The sequence below is a fragment of the Sceloporus occidentalis genome, unplaced genomic scaffold (genome assembly GCF_023333645.1).
Source record: "Sceloporus occidentalis isolate IW3139 unplaced genomic scaffold, rSceOcc1.0.p SCAF_6, whole genome shotgun sequence".
NCBI classification, from domain to species: domain Eukaryota; kingdom Metazoa; phylum Chordata; class Lepidosauria; order Squamata; family Phrynosomatidae; genus Sceloporus; species Sceloporus occidentalis.
The window spans coordinates 111911568-111914417 of NW_028316986.1; positions in this window are offsets into that span (position 1 = coordinate 111911568).

A 2850-nucleotide genomic window follows, 5' to 3' on the forward strand; every position below is an offset into this window, starting at 1 on the left:
TTTTACAAACGTTACTCAAATAGTTTTCTGTCATAAATAAGTTCCAAATCGGGTGTCTGTTATCCCGCTGGGATCCTAAATCCTCTTGTGGTGGTGTGCAATAGATAATGGGTTTACTCGGAAGTAAGTCCCACGGATTTCTGTTGGATTTAACTAAAGTCGCTGTAGATAGTGAAAGATCCCTTTGCCTTTCCTAAAACAGCCTTCCCTGATTTCCCTCGAAATCTACCGCCGTGGATTCTTCCTAAAATCCCGTACTTTTAGGAAGATAATCCAGTTAGGATTTCCTTCTAAATAATCAGGATTAAATAAACAGGGTTGAGATTGGGGGAAGAACTGTAATTCGTCCTGATTTTGATTTTAAAACCAGAGCGAGAACTCAAGCGGAAAAGTTCCACTGTCCAAAACACACTGAAGAAATAATCCAGTTTGAGACCGCTTTGACTGCCCTGGCTCAATGCTAGAGAATTCTGGGAACTGTACTTTTGTGAGCCATTTAGCCTTCTCTGACAGAGAGCTTTGGTGCCACAATAAACTACAGTTCCCAGGATTCCCTAGCACTGAGCCAGGGCAGTTGAAGCGGTCACAAACTGGATTACTTCTGCAGTGTGTTTTGGACCTGAGATAGAAACACATAAGGCTATAAAACAGGAATTAAACCCTTCAAGTCCCGTCCTTGGAGCTGCCCTATTTTAAAATGTTGATGTAGTTGCTGCTGCTGCTGCTGTTGTGGCTGTTGTTGTGTGCCTTCAAGTCGTTTCCGACTGATGGCGACCCTAAGGAGAACTTACTATGGGGTTTTCTTGGCAAGATTTGTTCAGAAGGGGTTTGCCTTTGCTGAGAGAGTGTGACTTCTTGCACAAGGTCGCCCAGTGGGTTTCCATGCCCAAGTTCGAGCCCTGGTGCAAATTTTACTTAAAATATTTTAAATTGTATTTAAAATGTGTAGTCTTTTGTTTTTAAAAAATGCTTTCCCTTCTCCTGCCTCCTTCTCACCTCTCCGCAAAAAGGCACTACTGTTGTTTCCTTCGCACAAAAAGAAGGTAGAGAAAACGAAGGAAGGTCCTGGATGTCTCTGGGGTGTTTAGAGGGAAAAGGGGGCGAAAGCGGATTTGTAACCCATAAACTGCACACCTCAGGCCTCCAAAAGCCACGCATTGGCCTGGAAAGAAGTACAATCATTTCACACACACCCTCCTCTACGCCATTCTTTACAACAGGAGTGGGAATCCCTCCAAATGTTGGACTGCCACACCCATGATCCCTTACCAATGGCTATGCTGTCTGGAGCTGCTTGGAGATGCAATCCAACAGGGCGGCTAGGGTTTTTGCACAGCTGGGGAATTTGTAACCCTCTAAATATTGTTGGATTGCAATACCAATGATTCTACAGTGTTTGCATCTATTATGCAGTTTGACACCGCTTTAACGGCCCTAGCTCCATCCTATATAATCCCGGGATTTGTAGTTTGGCGAGGCACCAGCTCTCTTGGGCAGAGAAGGCTCAAGCCTTTGCAAAACTGCAAATCCCAGGAGTCCATAAGGGTGGGGCTGCAGCACTGAAAGCGGCGTCAAACTGCATTATTTCTACCTTGTAGAAGATGAACCCAAAGCAAGAGAAGAGGTGGTGAATTTCGTCTCCAGAGTCTGCAGCCTATTTAATTATTTTATTGATATCCTCCTTTTCTCCCATATGCGACCCAAAGCGGCTAAACCTAAACCAGCTGGCCTCGAAGAAAGTCCCACTGAAATCACCAAGGGTTTACTTCTGAGGTCCAAAACACAGTGCAGAAATAATCCAGTTTGAGACCGCTTTAACAGCCCTGGCTCAATGCTAGGGAATTATGAGAACTATAGTTATGGGAGACATTTAGTCTTCTCTGGCAGAGAGCTCTAGTGCCACAATAAACTACAATTCCCAGGATTCCCTAGCACTGAGCCAGGGCAGTTAAAGCCATCTCAGACTGGGTATTTCTGCACTGTGTTTTGGACCTGAACAGATATTTGGGATGTGGGGAATTCAGCATCAAGCTCATGGAGAACTTTCAAAGAGAAAAACTCCTCCAATGCAGGCTTTCCCCAATCTGTCGCTCTCAGATGTGGTGGACTACAAGTCCCAACATGTCCAGGCAGTAGGCCCAAGATTATGGGAATTGCAGTCGGTACACCAAGAGGGCTCACGGTTGGGAAACGCTTCTCTAATATGCATTCCTCACTCTTTTGGAACGAGGCAAATGGAGACGGTTCTAGACATAGGTACTTGAAGGGCGAAGTCCTACTAGGTTCACTCCTAAACCCCAATTTAATTATTCGTCCACAGGCCTCAAATAGAGCACCATTTTAACTTCCGTGGCTGCAGCCTATGAGATCCTGGGATTTGTAGTTTGAGGAGGGACTAGAGCTCTCTGGGGGAGAATTCTAAATACCTCCGGAAACTGTTGGTCACAGGATATCCACCGGATCTTATCAGGGTACCAAGAGTGGGAAGCAAGTCTCTCTGAAAACAGGGAGAGGGGCTTACTTTCGAGCAAACATAGAGAGAGGGGCGCACTGTGAATCCCAAATAAGTGTACAATTCAGAGACACAACCATGTTAGTCTGGAAAAACCAGTCTGCAAAGGGATCTTGCAGCACCTTCGAGACTAAATGTACGAAAGAAGTTGACAGCATGAGCTTTGCTAGACTGAAGTCCCACTTCCTCAGATGCCTTTGGAAGAAAGTAGGCTGAAGTCTAGCAGAGTCCATGCCACCAATCTTTCAGTCACTATAGGTGCTATAAGATCCCTTTGCAGATCCAAATAAGTGTGTAGACCGATCTGCAGCCATGGAGGGAGACGGGGGGGGGGGGGG